Genomic DNA, 18,986 nt, shown 5'->3' with positions numbered 1-18,986 from the left:
TCCTGGCCCCAACTTGTTCAAGGGTAGAACTCATTGAATTTACAGGGATATCACAGACATTAAACCATTTTTGCTGTGTATTTAGTTAATTTCTACCCAGAAAATTATTTACATTTTGTATTGTTCTATTTACTTTTAAACTGAAAACCTTTACTTCACCCTCATATACTTCTTATGTGTTTTTTTTATACTTCATATTTACTTTTTTAGTTATTAGTTACTCTTGAGATTATATTATTTCCTGCATATTTCATTGCCACAAGAAACCATACTCATTTATCGTTTCACACCATTGATTGCTTATGTACTTTAGAGAGATTTTAATTTACATTTTATTTTCTTTTATTTACTTTAAAGTTATATATATTGATTTACTTTTGATTTATTTTTGATGAATTAATTTAACTTACTCTAGAAGAGAGGGTGTTTACTGCGTCTTCTAGTTATGATGATGGCTCGCCCATTAATGCTGCAATGCCTCACTAACTGGATGTTGATCACGTCATCATAATCAGGTTGATTTTTTTAACAACTGAACATGTAAAGATCAGCCCACTCGAAAAATGATCGGGTTGAGTGCTGTTGTGCTGCAGCTGCTACCATGCAGGCCTTGCCAAGGCTGCAGCTCTGTCATGCAGTCCTTGCCAAGGCTGCAGCTGCTGCCCTAGAGGCCCTGCCAAGCTTGCAGCTGCTGCTCTACCAATGCTGCCAAGGTTGCTGCTACACCTACTGCTGCTGCTGCCGCCCCGATATGGCCTCCTGCTGCAGCTACCTCCCTGCCATGGCTTGCTACTGCAGCTGCTAATTTTGCCCTGCCAAGGCTGCTGCAACTGTTGCCCTGATTTTCATTGTTTTCATTTTTCGATTTTATGTGCTTTTTCAACATGTCCCTTCTCATTGTGGACATGGTCCTTTCTGCATACATATTAGGATAGTAATTAAGCTTTTCTTATTTACTTTTGAGTATTTTTTTATTTACTTTTGAGTATTTTTATTTATATAGGCGTCGTTTGAAGTGCGCCTACGTTAAAGCATGTTGTGAATATGCTTGGCACTCATAGGAAGTGAGAATTGACATTACGATTAGAGATAAAGCAAAGTAGGGAGCCGCCAACAAGTTTTTAAGGAACTTGTAAACCGTTCACGGATCATAAACGGCAACCACGAAAAGGGACAACGATAGGCAACAACGATTGACCCGTGAAGGTTACACCCCATTCATAATCCATGAGATTACTAACTCCATATGGTTCGGAACCACGAAAGGAGGATCGGGGATGATGGTACGAAGTGAGTCATGGAGTCACATTCGCCCGTATTGGCCTCTACTCGATTCTTATTGTGAAAAGTATTCATGCGATCTCAAAGGCATACAAACAAAGATTTAATTTGCTCCAAACTATTATTAAGCTAAATTGGTTGAATATTAATGCAACACATGATTCTAATTATTAGTGATCACTTGATTAAATAACAAGATTAAAAAGGAACCTAAACCGGTTGTCCAAATTATCTTATTAGTCGTGATTTTCAATTACATATTCCCTTTAACATGAAATATGATGATCATAAATAATAATAATAGAATCAACATTAATATTGAAAGCAATTCAACAATAATAGCGTTAGCCCAAAACAAATAAAAATAATCCTAATCATGATACTAGCAATAAGAAAATAAAATAAGTAATTAAATTAATTAATTACTCACATTCTGCGCGTTCCTTTAAATTGCTACATCATGAATAAATTGTTAGTAACTTCAATAAAAAATAAATCAAATTGAAATTAAATTAACTAAAAAGTAGAGTTGATTTGGTCCAAACCCTCAGTTGATTATACCTTTCACGCCTTGGTTTAAGGACGGAACCTCATGTTAAATATGGACTCCTTGGAGTGCTTAGGGGAAGAATGATGTAATTAGGAATATAGGTTTGAGGCTTAGAATATAAGAGAAAGAGAAGAGAATGATTTTTGGTAGAAAAGAGAGAAAGAGAGAAGGATTTGATGATCAAGCTTGTTGATGATTGAAAAAGGGGAGATATAACCTCTATTTATAGGCAAAAAAGAGGGGTCGAATCAAGAAAAGATAAGAATTCGAATCGGATAAAACTCTTTCGATAGACAACAGTTTTTGAGGTTTTTGTTTTTATCATATCTTTTGATCCAGAAATCGGAATAAGATGAATAAGATATAGTTGGAAAGATCTTGAATTCTACTTTCTAACTCAATTAGAATCAGATTAAAATACTATGTAGAATAAAATATATGACCGAAATAGTGGGACAGTATCAGTTTTGGATAGAGTTTCGTATTTCGCTCATATCTTTTTTGTTATAGCTCGGAATTAATATTATAATATATCATTGGAAAGATAATTTCAAGAGCTATTCCACCATATAAGAATTAGATAAAAAACTATGAAGCAAGAAATTAATATCTGACTATCTTTGAACATCTTTCAATTCGAATAGATTTAGGACTTTTAAAAAGATTAGTTTTATTCAATTTTAAACTCTTTAATCTTATCTTTTCAAAAAGGATAATTAAGATCTTTTAGAAGCTTATAGAAGCTTCCAATTCATCCTAATTGGATTAGGAGTGGGATTAAATCCTTTGGACCCTCCACATGATCATTGGGTCGTAGGTAAGGTGGGCTTAGGTTTGGTTTGGACTCAGTTTAGTATTTTAGCCATAACTTATTCGTTATAACTCGAATTTGGGCTTATAATATATCGTTGGAAATCTCTTTTGAAGCCCCATCCAACCATTTAACAATTGGACCCAGATTATGGACCAAAATAAACTGATCTAAACGTTTTTATAAAAAGGACACGAAATGAATGATTTTAATGGACACGAAATGAAATATTTTGGGTTTAAAGGCACGAAAAGAGGAAAATAAGTTATGATTTGGAAAAATGGGTTAGGATTTGGGTTGGTTTATGAAATGTATTGGGAATATGGATTTAAGCACTCCAAGGTTAAATACTCAACCCGACCAATAATGGCGGTGAAAGGTTGTTCATCATCGGGTTTGGTTTTGGGGAGACATTTTTAGCTGTCTGCAGAAGCCCCCACTTTGACTGAGTTTGTAGAAATGTAAGTTTCGAAAACGATAGTCAAAGTAGTCGATAGGGACGGAGAATGACTTAAGACGTTCAGCGATCCTAAATCACTCTTTATACGCCGATAGCTGCAGAAAAATGTTAGTTCTACAGATAAAAGAGTAAAGGGATAGAATACGTATCTGACATTAGTGTATCGGTGACAAATGATGCTTGGTATCTTCCTATGCTTGAAGGAATCCACAGGATGATACTTTCCATGCTTGAGGAGAGTCGACAGATGATGTTGGCAGTTTTCTATGCTTGAAGAAACCCACCGGTTGAGATACTTTCCATGCTTAAGGAAAGTCGAGAGATGACAATTTTCCATTCTTGAGGAAAAACTTGTCTGGTGATGAAATTGCAAGTCTCTGTGTATCGAGAACCTTGCGCCGTGAATCGTCTTCGCTTGGGAGATGATCACTAAAATGATGATGGTTCGATTGTCCCCGAACGTGGGCTGTAGTTGGTTCGCTTGCCCCCGAACGTGGGCTGTAAAAGGTTCGCTTGTCCCCGAATGTGGGATGTAATTGGTTCGCTTGTCCCCGAACGTGGGCTGTAGATGATCCGCTTGTCCCCGGACGTGGACTGTAGATGGTCCGCTTGTCCCCGGACGTGGGCTGTAGATGGTCCGCTTGTCCCCGGACGTGGGCTGTAATTGAGACCTGCAAAATAAAATTTGCCAAGGGATTCGCATAGACTATGATTGACTTGACCAACTGACTTGACCAATGACTTGACCAAGCATGACATGAATGTGTATGACTTGTGATTGTGTGTGTGTGTATATATGTATGATTTGAGTGTTTGAGCAAACACAAGTAAACGAAGATGCAAAAGCAAAAATTTTCCGTCATTTTTGTCATGAGAGGAGGGTACCGACTTTCTCCCGAAAAAGAAAGACATGAAAAAAAAAGTTTTATTTTCGAACTTCCCTTGATGAGAAAATTTTGAAAAAGTTTTTGAACTTCCCCAAAAGAAAAAGACAAAAAAGGAAAAGAAGTTTAAAACTTCCTCGTTGAGCAAAGAGAAATGAATCGTATGGATTTTCTTCTTGTCAGATTGAACTGCTCGTCTTGAAGATAATGTATGCATGATACATGTTCTTAGGCCAGGAGGCTAAGGACAATTACATCATGTGACACGATAGATGAATTAACTTAGGTCATGGAGCTAAGCATCATATATGGTGTACAGAAATGATCTCGAATGTCGCTTAGGTCTGGAAGCTAAGCACGTATATAGATGAAGTGATCGATGTGTACTGCATAATGAATGTTGCTTAGGTCAAGGAGCTAAGCACGATATGCTTTGCATGATTATAGATCTTTGATATATAAATGTTGCTCAGCACATTATGCGATGCGTGAAACAATGAATATTGCTCAGGTCAGGAAGCTAGGCAAGTATACAATGTTTCTTCTAATGAATGTTGTCTTGAAAGATGATGACATGCACAGTGTTGAAACAAGATTTCATGATAAAGGGTTATTAAAGGGAAGGATGATATGGCTATGTATGTGTGAGTGAAGTGTGTGAAAGTGATACTAAGGTTGGCTGCAAAGGTTGTGGTGATGGAAATAGATGTGAGAAGAGTAAAAAATGATGACTCTCGTTAGGCTGGGTAAGCTAAGAGATGTGGGTTCAAGTCCCCAAGTCTAGCTCTAAATGGGTAAGGGTAAGCATCGGATATTCTTTGACTCGATCATGCATGGATATGAATATGAATGTGGCCGCACATCAATGTGAGGTTGCCTACGTATCCGTTAGGAATCAGGCCGAACGTAGCTCTAACCGAACTTCGCACAAGTGTGTGTACACCTCAAAGAGGTCTTTCAAGGGTTGTAATGTGGTTAAGCTGATAGGTGAAGAATAAAGGGTGAAAGGCTCAAGACCCGAGGTAAGTCCCCCAAGGTGTGTAATTTGGATTTTGCAAGTTTTATTTTTCACATATTTTTTTGCTTTGAACTTCTTCTTCTTTTTCTTGTTTTTTTTTTTTTTTTTTGAATCAATGTAGGCAATCTCAGATCATGCGGTCCATCACTAACTTAGCATTCATGTTTCTCAGGCACGGTACCAAGCACTCGATGAGAGACGCAATTTGAGACGTGTTCATATCAAGGACATTGGAACACTTGCCTTTAGACATTGTTTTTTATTTACCTTTTTCTTTTTTTTTTTTTTATTTGAACTTGCTTTTTGAATGTTACACAAGTTGCACACCTTCCCATCCCAGGGTTATGTGAATGTGGGTTGAAGAAATAAAGGCCAAACGTTAGACGAGGCTCAAAGTGGTTGATGAAAAAATGGATATGTGATTGAAATGGTTTAAGGGGAATAACAGGGTTGCAAAGGTGCCTCAAATCATTGATGTACCTTGTGTTTAGTTCGGCAATTGATTTTTTATTTTTTATTTTTTTTTGGTGAAAATGATCGAGATGTAAAGAATACTCAATTTATTGCTTAAAATGGTGAAAAAGCTAACAAAATTATCAAATTACAGAAAAGTAAATCTATACTAGACTTGAATTGGGGGAAAGGGAAAACTAATAAAAAGAAGAAATCATGAAATCTCGCTGGCTCGTCGTGCGCCATGTCTTCATTACTGCTTGTCATTTCTTACCACCTGGAGGGACGGGAAGTTTGTTGGCATCTACTAAGTCTTGAATGGCATCCTTCAAATTCCAACATTGCTCAGTGGTGTGGCCCCTTCCTTGATGGAACTTGCAATGGGCATTGGGGTTCCACTTAGCACTCCTTTCTTCAGGTTTTGGTTCTGGAAATGGCCCAATAGGTGTGATCAAGCCTTGACCGTAAAGGCGATCAAAGGCCGCATCATAAGTCATTCCTAAAGGAGTGTAGGTTCTCCTTTTCTTAGGCAATGGAGTATCAAGAGCTAATACTTCATTGAGATCAACTTGGCTTATATTATTGGTAGTATTTTCGGGCTTAGAAGACGAAGAAGAAGGAAGGTCGTTCTTCTTGTTTTTCCAAGTGTTGTTATTGTTACTACCAGCAGTCTTTATTAGCTCGTCCTCGATATTGATGCCAATGTCATATACAGCTTCAAAAGTGTTCAAAGGCAAGAACCTAAGGTGTTGCTTGTACTTGTAAGTTAGGTTCTGGATAAAGAGGCGAACCATCTCTTTTTCTTTAGGGGGATCTACCAAGAGTGCAGCCGTTTCCCTCCACCTGTTTAGATAAGCGGTGAAGCCTTCATTCTCTTTCTGTTTGAGAATGGAGAGTTCACGTTCAGACGTTTTAGTTTGAATTTTACACTTGTAACGATTCATGAAACTGTCGATGACATCTTGCCAAGTTGCAGTATGCTTGGCATCTAGAGAATGAAACCATTGTTGGCAAGCATGCTCCAAGGAGAAAGGGAACACCGTAGGGAAGAGTGTTACTTCCAGTCCCTTGAGAGCCATAGTTGCAGAGAACGCCTTCAAATGGAACATTGGGTTGTCAGTTGGCTTGAACTTGGGGATATCAGCAGTGGAGAACTTGTCAGGCAGTCTGTCCTTCATATCCAAAGGAGTAGGAGTCCGTTCCACATAGGTGAAATCCTCAGAAATCTTGCTCATTTGCTCTTTGATCTTGTCCATTGCAGCCGCAGTAGCATTGTTTTGCTCTACTGTGTCGACTCTGGTAGTGAGTGTTTGCATCATGGAAAACATTGCCTCAATGGATTTGTTGATATTCTCAACATCTTCCTTGGTGGCCATTTGGAACAAACTGAAAGTAGTTTGAAGATGATAAGTGATGTAGAGATGGTGAAGTTTTCTTTGGACGCTCTTAGGCCTAAGAGGTTGCTGCGGTAATGACTCAAACCGTACCAATCTACCCCTGCTCCTTGACCAAGTACTGTGAAATGAAATAAATTCACTTAATTGTTTGACTCATTGCTCAAGATAGGAAGGAAAGGGGAAAACAAAAAAGTCATTTGAAAACAGGTGAGAAAAACTCCACTCATCTTTTATTATGACGGAAAAAGGGTGCATGAACCTAGTATACGATCATAAACGACATGGTGTATGACTCAAGACAAAGTGTGTGCAATGCTCAACATGTGTGATTAGGTGAGTTTATTAAGACTCGTGGTATGATCGCATGGCTAGACATGAGGACGTTGTGAAAAAACAAAAGACCCAATGACCAAATAGCACGGAAGACTAAAAGACAAACTAATTTGATTAATTTTGTCCAATTTTAATATTTATGCTATTTACTAGGTGAAAACGGTCCATTGGCAATCGTTAGTCGTAAATAAGATCAACCAAAACCAAAGACAAAGGTTAAAATAATCACAAGAAACTAGGAAGACGAGTAGAATTCTAGAAGAGTTAGGACTCATGGGTATAAATAAATAAAAATAAAAATCTATAATCCTATGTTATATGAGTTGACACGAATTAAAGGACTTGGCTAAGACTAGCTTGACACGAAAAGATATAGAAAAAAATAAAAGGAAAGAAAATTGACGCTAAAAGACACCTAAACTGGATAGGCTGTAGTATATCGGTTATAACTTTTGATTTTTGACTCTAACTGTGGCAAAACCAACGCCAAATAAAATATAAAACACGGGGCTACAGATCCATAGGTGGCACGACACGTAACTCTTTCTAGAACTCCGGCTATGACCAAAACAAGTTGACTCTTATACAGGATACGGGAATAAAAATCCGGGTGAACTTAAAATTAAAAAAAATATATATACTATGACTCGACTCTAATAAATAAAAGGAGGGTTAGGTAAGAAAAATAAATAAATAAAAATATGCACACATAAGCACATTGTCACGAATGATACAATGAAGTTCGCAACCTAAAGTCAAGATCTATGTTCCACTATGGTCAAGCTTATTTGGGTGTCAAAGGGTACCATGGTTAAGAGTTTGGACGCGTTAGCAAGGCAACTCCCTTGAGGGTGTATGCCAACGGGCGGCTCCGCGAGTTCGTGATGAAATCGAACTCGACTCCATGGTTTGGGTGGATTTAAAAACTCGGATGAACCCTTATTGTCATGAACGTTTTTGGGTTGATAGAGCTTAAATCCCCCGGGCTAGCCACGTACGTAGAACACATACTATTGTGGAAAAATAGGTAACCTAATAAGCATATGCATATGTGACAATGCCAATTAAATCGCAGGAATACAATTCAAGAATCTTTCAAATCTCATCCACTCATCTCAATTAAATACCGATCACTCAAATCGATAAATAACCAAGAATCCTCCCCAGTGGAGTCGCCAAATTGTAGGAGTCGTTTGAAGTGCGCCTACGTTAAAGCATGTTGTGAATATGCTTGGCACTCATAGGAAGTGGGAATTGACATTACGATTAGGGACAAAGCAAAGTAGGGAGTCGCCAACAAGTTTTTAAGGAACTTGTAAACTGTTCACGGATCATAAAAGGCAACCACGAAAAGGGACAACGATAGGCAACAACGATTGACCCGTGAAGGTTACACCCCATTCATAATCCATGAGATTACTAACTCCATATGGTTCGGAACCACGAAAGGAGGATCGGGGATGATGGTACGAAGTGAGTCATGGAGTCACATTCGCCCGTATTGGCCTCTACTCGATTCTTATTGTGAAAAGTATTCATGCGATCTCAAAGGCATACAAACAAAGATTTAATTTGCTCTAAACTATTATTAAGCTAAATTGGTTGAATATTAATGCAACACATGATTCTAATTATTAGTGATCACTTGATTAAATAACAAGATTAAAAAGGAACCTAAACCGGTTGTCCAAATTATCTTATTAGTCGTGATTTTCAATTACATATTCCCTTTAACATGCAATATGATGATCATAAATAATAATAATAGAATCAACATTAATATTGAAAGCAATTCAACAATAATAGCGTTAGCCCAAATCAAATAAAAATAATCCTAATCATGATACTAGCAATAAGAAAATAAAATAAGTAATTAAATTAATTACTCACATTCCGCGCGTTCCTTTAAATTTCTACATCATGAATAAATTGTTAGTAACTTCAATAAAAAATAAATCAAATTGAAATTAAATTAACTAAAAAGTAGAGTTGATTTGGTCCAAACCCTCAGTTAATTATACCTTTCACGCCTTGGTTTAAGGACGGAACCTCATGTTAAATATGGACTCCTTGGAGTGCTTAGGGGAAGAATGATGTAATTAGGAATATAGGTTTGAGGCTTAGAATATAAGAGAAAGAGAAGAGAATGATTTTTGGTAGAAAAGAGAGAAAGAGAGAAGGATTTGATGATCAAGCTTGTTGATGATTGAAAAAGGGGAGATATAACCTCTATTTATAGGCAAAAAAGAGGGGTCGAATCAAGAAAAGATAAGAATTCGAATCGGATAAAACTCTTCCGATAGACAGCAGTTTTTGCGGTTTTTGTTTTTATCATATCTTTTGATCCAGAAATCAGAATAAGATGAATAAAATATAGTTGGAAAGCTCTTGAAGTCTAATTTCTAACTCAATTAGAACCAGATTAAAATATTATGTAGAATAAAAGATATGACCGAAATAGTGGGACGGTGTCAGTTTTGGATAGAGTTTCGTATTTCGCTCATATCTTTTTCGTTATAGCTCGGAATTAATATTATAATATATCATTGAAAAGATAATTTCAAGAGCTATCCAATCATATAAGAATTAGATAAAACTACGAAGCACGAAAATAATATCTGACTATCTTTGAACATCTTTCAATTCGAATAGATTTAGGACTTTCAAAAAGATTAGTTTTATTCAATTTTAAACTCTTTAATCTTATCTTTTCAAAAAGGATAATTAAGATCTTTTAGAAGCTTATAGAAGCTTCCAATTAATCCTAATTGGATTAGGAGTGGGATTAAATCCTTTGGACCCTCCACATGATCATTGGGTCGTAGGTAAGGTGGGCTTAGGTTCGGTTTGGACTCAGTTTAGTATTTTAGCCATAACTTATTCGTTATAACTCGGATTTGGGCTTATAATATATCGTTGGAAAGCTCTTTTGAAGCCCCATCTAACCATTTAACAATTGGACCCAGATTATGGACCAAAATAAACTGATCTAAACGTTTTTATAAAAAGGACACGAAATGAATGATTTTAATGGACACGAAATGAAATATTTTGGGTTTAAAGGCACGAAAAGAGGAAAATAAGTTATGATTTGGAAAAATGGGTTAGGAATTGGGTTGGTTTATGAAATGTATTGGGAATATGGATTTAAGCACTCCAAGGTTAAATACTCAACTCGACCAATAATGGCGGTGAAAGGTTGTTCATCATTGGGTTTGGTTTTGGGGAGATATTTTTAGGTGTCTACAGTTTACTTTTGTGATTTTTCAGTATATAGAAAACAATTGAGATTGTAGAATCTGAATTTCTTTTGGGTGGAATAGTATCTTATAGGACTGTCAATGTATCTATTTGAGCTACTTGAAATGATATAGAGTTCTTATCCCCTTATGAGTTTGCTACGTATATTGTATAGACATTTTGATTTACTTTTCATATTTTTGTATTTACTTTTTAAGTATTTTTATTTACTTTATAAGTAGTTTTATTTACTTTTACTTCAAATGTATAAGACTCACTAGCCTACTAGCTCAACCGGTAGAGCATTGTGCAATTGCACAAAGGATGTGGGTTCAAATCCCAAATTAGGTTCATTTGTCTACATGTTAGACTTCGCATTAAAGTTTAATTTATTTGTGTGTTTTACTAGATTTCTTTTTTTTTTTCTTTTGTTTACTTTTGTTAATATTTTATTTACTTTAAATTTCCAAACCTCTACACTTAATTAATATACTTTGTTTCTTATTTATTAGTTAAAATTATCTATAATTGTTTGATTAGTTTTCTACCAGAAAATAAAATTACTTGTATTTACTTATTACGTTGATTTATTTACTTTTGTATTGAAAAGCTTTACATTAATCTCAACTCATATGCTTCTCTCTTAGTTACAAACCGCTATCTTTTAGATATGAAAGATAATGACTCGGGTTTTTTGTTCTAATTAAAGTAACCATAGTCACTTTATTATTAAAAACCAAATAATTGTTCTTATCCCTTAAAGCTAATTTGCTTTACTTTTTAATCATTTTTGTCTACTTTTGAAATATATATTTTGAATAGCTTTAGTCTGTTATTTTTTATTTTCCAGAGTGTTTTATATTTTTTAAGATGTGAAAGGCAATGACTTGCATGGTTTTTGTGCTATAACAAAGTTTTCGTAGTCTTTTATCATTTCAAGTTAATTTATTGCTCGAATACTTTACAATTAATTTGATTTACTTTTTAGTTATTTTAATTTACTTTTAATACATCTTGAATAACTTTAAAATGTTTTCATATTACTTTTAGAGAACCTATGTAGGAATTGAACCTACAGCTCTATGCATCAACATAGTGCTCTACCGTTTGAGCTAATAGATTTAGTTTAACATTTTTTTATATTCAATTTAGATTCATTTTTATTTACATTAAACTCTTTTTTCTTTACTATAAAGGTAACGGTAGAAATGAATTAGGTGAGTGGCTTGGGGTTGGAATGGGTCTAGGGTCAAGTGACATGGACTTAAAGAATCTGCTTCAAGATGGCAACAAACTTCATGCCACAAGCATAAAAATCCAATATTAGGCCTCATGGGGGTGGAAAAAATATCTAGTTCACTAGAATAAAAATCCAGCCCTAAAACACTTCACACTCTCCTCTCCCCAATCTTACTGTCAGCTTATCCTACATTACTGCTGTAATAATAACCTACACCATACCATGACACCAACACACAACAACCCACAAGCATCTGCCCTTCTCTGAACCTTGCAAACCCCCAACCATCAATGCCACTGCAACAACCAGAGCAATAACAACAACACAGCTACTAGCTGCTACCCCCTTGCCAAGGTGCTATTGCAGCTGCTGCCGTGCCTGCCAAGGGTGCTGCTGCAGCTGCTGGCCTTACCAAGGGTGCTGCTGCAGCTTTTGCCCTGCATGCCAAGGGTGCTGCTGCAGCAGCTGGCCTTGCCAAGGATTTTTATGATACCCAAAACATCATGCAACAACAAACATCAAATATTCAACACCATAACCAGCAAATATACACCAAACCACCATCAAACCAGCAATATCTGTCAAATATCGATCATCAGATTAATTGAGCAAAGAAGAGACTTACAATCAAGCGATGAACATGCATAAATCGTGAAATTCCCCAAAACTCAAATTTGAACATAGCTTTGTCTTTGCCATTTCAGAACAACTACAATACACCCAATAGTGCCTCCCTTCAAGCTAATAATATTAGCAATTTATCATTCTTTATTAAGCCAACAATGAGGTAATTAAAACTTGATTGATAAAGACAAATAAACTTAGAGTCTTTTTAATTTACATTATCACATCAAAATACACTTGAGCTAATCTGATATGGTTGGATACAGTAAAGTGTATGGAACCTTAACCTTAATCGACTTACTTTTACTTAGTTTCTATCTACATTACAAAGTGATAATATGATTCATTGGGGCATTTTAACAAACAGTTGGTGTGCATTCAGTTAATATTTTTCTATATCTTAGATGAAATTAAACAAAAATTAGTGAAATACAAATACAAATATTAGTGAAAATACAAAATTAGTATATAATCCGGAATTACACTATTAAGAACCCTAAATTGACCCTACTAACAACAAAATAGACAAAAATAATAATTACATATATATACATATATACATATATACATAATATATATATATACATATATACATATACATATACATATATACATATACATATATACATATATACATATATATATATATACATATACATATATATATATATATATATATATATATATATATATATACATATACATATATACATATATATATATATATTCAATTCAAGTGATCGACAATAATAATTTTATTTGTGGACTAATATTCAACCAAAATAGATTAAACGAGTTTAGGGCTAATCTAAGGATTGAATGTTAGTTAGAAAGCGAACATGAATAGAGAAGAATAAAGTAGAGGCCTATTTTAGGGCGGGTTCTTTCTCTTTTAGATTGGATTTGTACCTTCATCCCCAGATATCCAGTTATGGATCCAGACCACTATGGAGTTAGAGATCTCATGGATCATCGTGAAGGGGTGTAACCTTCACCCTGTGACCAGTTTACAAATTCCTAAAATTTATTGGCAACTCTTTTGCTCTAGGTTCTTTCCCTTTGAACGCCACCATGCTTACGTGTATTTAGTCATATTCCTTACAGGGTTATACAATATTTTTAAGATATTCATTTGATAAGAAGAAAATTATTTTGGGTGTTTTTAGTCTCTCGGGAGAGTTACATCTCGAAAACTGGTCCGGTGGCACCTGTACCTGCAAAACAACAAAGACTCTGGGTGGTTGGGGATCCACCTTCGACGATCAAGTTAGAACGCATATATAGGAGAATGTAAAGAATGCGGAAAAGTAAAGTGAGATCTTCTCGGATTCCGAGATTATGTGATTACTCTAGTGAAAGAGAATGTAGGGTAGTGCAATAAATGAATGTGTCCCCAAAATGGGGGATATCTCCCTATTTACAAAGTCATGAGAATACGTGCTCATTAGGTCATTCTTACCTAATGGGTTGCGCCTTTGCGGCTTTCTCGGGGATTGGGCCCTAAAGGCCGCAATTCTAGCTAATATCTAAGGCTGACACGTGTCAGCTGGTAAGTAGCCCATGTTGGACCTGTCTAGGCTTGAAATGTGTCCCTCTCTGATTGGGCCACGTGTCTAGGGTATTTTTACACTAAACATTTGCCCCTCACAAGAGTGACGTGACAGGCCACATTGCGCCTATGACGAGGATGCACCTTTTACCCCTTTATAAATAGGGACTTCCTGAAGGATAAGGCGTTTCTTTCTTCCTGTGGTCTTAGCACCATGTTTCCAAAGGGTAGATTTACCATACATCCGGCAATTTGTCTCCTCTATTGATGCACTGACTGTTTTATCATTCTATTAAACTAACTGTATGTTCTCGTGTTTTTTTTGTAGAAGAAGCGCTAAACATGGTGGATGCCAACAAAACGTCTGCCAAGTCGGCTACCCGACTGAGGAAGGAGCAGCTGCTGCAGAAGAAGGCGGCCTTGGATGCCAAGGAGGCAAAGAAGGATGGGGTAAGGTACGTCTGCAATACTTTCTAGCTTTCTTACCTTAACTTAATTATTTGTCGGTTGTAACCCCTCTTCTTCCTTTGTAGAGTGGCAGTAGAGCCATTCCCCGCTTCATAAGCAAGATGCTCAATCGGCTAGGGGATGAACTGAATAAAACCCTGGCTAAGACAATAAAGAAGAATTCCTCACAATCTGTCTCTTTGGCCAACCCAGGTCGCTCTACAAACTGGTGTTAAAGGATCGGCTACAGTGAAAGCTCAGAATGCATTAAGAAATTGCTTATCGCCTCCACGGCGCTGAAGGGTGGCGAGCCACTCATTGTTGCAGTCGGCAAAGCAACGACAAAGAGGGGGAAACCTCTTAGCCAAATTCCTTTAAGTAAGGCTAATCGTATTGAACTTCCTTGGCTGTTTGACTTTATGCGAGTCAAGACTCGAGTCAGCCCCTCCGGAGGTTCGATCAGCAGTCGGCAAAGAATGGATACCACCTATGCTGCTTTCTCACCAAGTACTTCTTGTGCTGTAGATGCTTCCTCAGAGTCGTCTGATATCTAGGCGTTTGCCAAGAGGATGGTAGGGTCTCTGACCAAATCAGAGAAGAGCGTAGTGCCTGATCTGCAGGTGGTGGACTTTGACCGGATCCAGGGCATGCTGGCTGAGGTAACCTTAGAGTTCATTTTGCACTTCATTCATTTACCTTTCTTATTCAAGTGCTAATTTGCCGCCTGCTCCCTTTAAGCAATGCTGAGGGTAGACGGGCTAAGGGTCCCCTTCAGGCAGAGGTAAATGATGCTAAACAGAGGGCCTCTAAAGCTCTCAACTCAGCTGAATACAGAAATATAATGTGTGACATAGAAATTAAAGTAGTGGAGTTGAAACAGGAGGAGCTGGTCAAGAATTTGACGACTGTAGCAGACGTCGCCAACGCCAAAGCATCTAACCTTGAGTTGGAGTTAAAAAATGCCAAGTCTAATCTGAAGGCGTTGGAGCAGGCGAACAGGAGAATGCCCAGTTAAGGGAGGAGGCCATCCGGCTTAGGCTTGAGATTGTTCAAATGAGGAGCAATCACCAAGAGAAGCCTTCCAAGGAACAGAGCCGGCTGGTGGTGGAGAATGAGAGGGACACTGAGGCCCGCGTGAAACTTGCTTGGAAACTTCTCCACCTAGGCATTGACTTCGAGTATTTCAAGCTGAGGTATGATTACGCCACTGTGGTGTATGATGCTGAAGTCTTGAACGAGCAGGCACCGCCTCCATTCAAAGCATGGGCCTTGGAACAAGGCTTTGAGGTTTCTGATGGGGAAGAGGAGAAGGTAGAGGACCAAGCTGACCAGGTCCAAATTGAAGTCCTCCCCCCCCCCCCTAAGCAAACTGATGCAAACCTCACTGTTGGCCAATATACCAACCGGAGCAGACTCAGGAGCCTTAAGTTTTTTTTTTTTTTTTTTTTTTTTTTTTTTTTTTTTTGCGACAGTGTGCCAATCTTGTTTTCACCGGCTTGCGAGCTGTGTATGTTTGTATTTTACCGACTGAGGAGTCGGGTAACTCAACAATTTTTTCTTTTCTTGCTTTTCTCCGGATGTTTATCCGGTTAACAATATCACCAGGCCTTTTGGCTGGATTTGAATTAATGAAGTATGCCGACTGAGACGGTTTGTTCAATTTGTTTCAATTTTTGCACTTAAATTTATTTAAAGAAATTACTTTTAAATTTAATTACTATATAAATTCCTAAAAAAAAACCATAGAAAGTAGAATATAAAAATATTAGAAGATGTGAGTTTTGGCGAAAAAATCTATGCATATATACTTATTAATGATCATATATTGTCATGTCTTGTTTTTAGTCATTAACTTTTGTCTATCTCAATTGTACCCTTGAAGCAGATATTATGTATGCCGTACATAAACTTATAGTAGAAGATTGTATCTTTTTAAAAAGTATTACACAAAAATTATATTTTCCATATTAGTTAATGTCAATATAAAAAAAAAGGGTAAATGTCATTGCTATTTGTAAGGAATATTTCAAGCATTAACCCAAACTTGAACCCCACTGTGATCATACACTTAAGCATGGTGGCGTCCAAAGGGAAGAAAGCTAGAGCAAAAGAGTCGCCAACAAGTTTTAGGAACTTGTAAACCGTTCACAAGGTGAAGGTTACACCCCTTAACAATCCATGAGGTCGTAAACTCCAATAGGTCTGGAACCATGACTAGATGTTCGAGGATGAGGGTACGAATCCAATCTAAAGAGATTGAACCCGACCTAAAATAGGCCTCTACTTTATTCTTCTCATATTCATGTGCGTTTCTGACTAACATGCAATCATTAGGTTAACCCTAAACCTGTTTATCTGTGTTAGTTGAATATTAATGCACAAATAACACTATTATTGGCGATCACTTGAATTAAAATCATATTAGCCTAAACCAAATTATTAATTATCTTATTAAGCGTGATTTCAAGTACAAATTTCCTTTAAACCTGCAAAAAAGGCGTGATCAAGCAATAACAATAATATATCATCAAGCAACATGATAATAATAACAATCATAATAATGTCAATCATAAAGCTTAATAATAATAGGAAGATCCTAAGCATGATACTAACAAGCAGATGAATAACAAATCCTAGCATGTCACTAAACAATAAAGATCAAAGATTTAAACCCTAACATGATACTAGCATGATATTAGAAAGAATAGGAAGCAACCTAAACATGATACTAGAAAGCATTACAAACATCCTAACATGATACTAGGAATTAATATAAGCTAATAAGCATGCTTTCTACATCGAAATAATAGAAAAATAATTAAATTACTTATTTTGATGCCTCGTACCTCTTTCTAATAACAAAATACACGTGTTAGTAAACTTCAATAAAATATTAAACAATTAAATAATTGAAAAGAGTTTAGAAATTGGATTTGAGACCAATCCCTCAGAAATTATCAACCTTTCACGTCTAGGGCGAAAACAACTTCGAACTTGGCTAGGTGTGTCTAGAACTAATTTATGCGGTATGGTGTTTGTGAAAAAGCTAGTTTAGAAAAGCTAGCTTAGAAAAGCTAAAGGGAGAAAGAATAAGCTATATTGCTTAAGAGAGAGAATTAGAGAATTCTGGGTCATTGTTGATGATTGAAAACGAAGAGATATGACCTCTATTTATAGAGAAAATAGTTTGGAAATGATAGAAAAGACTTAGAATTCAAATCGGAATAAAATTGGTTCAATCGCAAAGCTGTCGCGCACGACAGAGCCTGTCGCCTGGCGCAGGTCTATCGTTTGACGCTCAAACAGTTTTTTGCGGATTTTGTTTTTATCATATTTTTTGATCCAGAAGTCCAAATAAGGCATATAATATGTCGTTGGAAATCTCTTAAATTCTATTTTCCAATTCAATTAGAATCAGATTAAAATATTTTGTAGATAAAAAGAAATGGCCGAAATAGTGAAAGGGTGTTAGTTTTGGATAGAGTTTCGTATTTCTTTTATATCTTTTTCGTTATAGCTCGGAATTACTATTATAATATATCATTGGAAATATAATTTCAAGATCTATCCAACCATATAAGATTTGGATAAAGATTATGAGGCACGATAATAATATCTGACTATATTCCATTTCGTATAGAACAAAGACTTAAAAAAGAGGAGTTTTGTTCAATTTCAAATTCTTTGATCATATCTTTTCAACAAGGATAATTAAAATCTTTTAAAAACTTATAGAAGCTTCTAATAAATCCTAATTAGTTTAGAAATAGGATTAAACCTTTGGACCCTCCTCATGATCATTGGGTCATAGGTAAAATCTGGTTTGGGCCCAGCTTAGTATTTTGGTCATAACTTCCTCATTATTCATCGGAATTGGGCTTATTATATATCATTGGAAAGGTCTTTTCAAGCCCCATCCAATTACACCATTATTGAACCCTTTTCATGGACCAAACTAGAATGGACTGTATATTTTTATAAATAGAGTAGATTTTCAAAAACAGAAAGAAGGTTATTTTTTATTTTTTTTATTAAAAACAACCGCATCACTAGACTTTTCACACTTGCACTTCGTTCGATAATCTAATGACGTGAAAATTATTCATCACTGGGTTTAGTTTTGGGGAGACACATTTGGGTGTCTACACTATTTATATAGTAATTAAATTTACAAATAATTTCTTTAAATAAATTATTTAATATTTTTTTAAAAAAAATACTAAGGACACACCAGAAACTAACATGTGTAATTATTGGTGTGTCTTTTAGTATATAGTTATTGATTGATTGATTAATTAATTGATTACATTGTACCTCACTTGCCTTATACCTTCACTCACCGGGTGAAAGTTCAAGGTTTCGCATATGAAGATTTTGAAGCACATTTTCTAAGACCCGAATTCTCCCATAATAGGGTGACATTGCCCAAACCCATCAGATGTGATATTAAGAGGCCGGTTTAGCTATTTTAATTGGTTTTTCGAGCTATTCATATAATAGGACTTGCATTACTTCATAATAAATACGAAGTATTCCTTTTCTTATTATTGTAGCATGGTTAGTATAGGCTCTTGGTGATGTCCAGTGTTCAGGCTTTGTTTTGGTGTGCTGGTGTTTTGTAGGCTGGTCTGCCATGCTTTTGTGGCATGTTCTTTGGTTTTTTAGTAAAATTTATTAATTGCCAAAAAAATTCCTCAAA

The sequence above is a fragment of the Chenopodium album genome, chromosome 25 (assembly GCF_948465745.1).
Source record: "Chenopodium album chromosome 25, dcCheAlbu1.1, whole genome shotgun sequence".
Lineage (NCBI taxonomy): Eukaryota > Viridiplantae > Streptophyta > Magnoliopsida > Caryophyllales > Amaranthaceae > Chenopodium > Chenopodium album.
This window is presented reverse-complemented; position numbering follows the sequence as displayed.